Source organism: Puntigrus tetrazona, chromosome 17, assembly GCF_018831695.1.
Source record: "Puntigrus tetrazona isolate hp1 chromosome 17, ASM1883169v1, whole genome shotgun sequence".
Lineage (NCBI taxonomy): Eukaryota > Metazoa > Chordata > Actinopteri > Cypriniformes > Cyprinidae > Puntigrus > Puntigrus tetrazona.
The window spans coordinates 207,491-208,427 of NC_056715.1; positions in this window are offsets into that span (position 1 = coordinate 207,491).

A 937-nucleotide genomic window follows, 5' to 3' on the forward strand; every position below is an offset into this window, starting at 1 on the left:
GTTTCACTACTCAAAAGGATGAGTTAGTTTGTTGTTTCCCGTTTGCTGTAAGTCTTGAGATCTCTGTGGCGTTTCAAGGTATTTCATCAGTTATTTATGTCTTGTGAGCTTCTTGTGATGTAGTTAATAGTTTGAGACAGAAAGTGTGTTGCTTTTCAAGATGTTTGTCGCAGTGAGCATGAGCTGAAGCACATATTGGACAATGGAAAAAAGATTTAATCTCTTTTAAGTGAAGTATTCTTAATCTAAATGTGCAGTTGCTACAATTAGATTTTAAATCAACTTTATATTTATATATGCAAATGCATTCAACTCAGAAAAGCCTCGCAGAGAACCGTTCCTAAAAGAAACTTTTCTTGGTGTTACAAGCATTTTACAAGAGTGTATGTGACATACCCTCTCATGCTTATATCAAGCAGATGTTTTGGAGACTGGAAACTGTCCGCTAGGATTGTGTATTTGTGTTCTGCACTAGGGATCTATTTCTCCGCTATAGCCTCCTTCCTTCTCTTCCATCTCTAAATTCTTAGCAAACATTGATTTTCAGCATTGGAGGAAACTCTGAATCAGGCATTAGTCTCAGTCTGTCGTGAGAATAGACGTGTGTGTGTGCACAAGTGTGTACGATCTGTTGGAGAATTGTCTCATTTCCAAGTAACATTTGAACCAGTTAACTGTAAAAATGATGACTTATTAAGGGAAAAGGGAACTACATGCTCTGATGGTTCTCTGGCTGTGGTAGCAGTGTAAAAAATGTAAAACATCAAATTTTGACTCTCTCTGGAGTGAAAGATCAGCATGTGTTCAGGAACATGAGATAGGAATATGTAAAGTAAGGCCTGATGTGCTTTATATAATGAGGTGTAAAACGACTTCTGGTGTAAGGTAATTGTGTTTCAGGTGATTGTCATGTTTCCTTGTTTTTTTCCATTCAGAT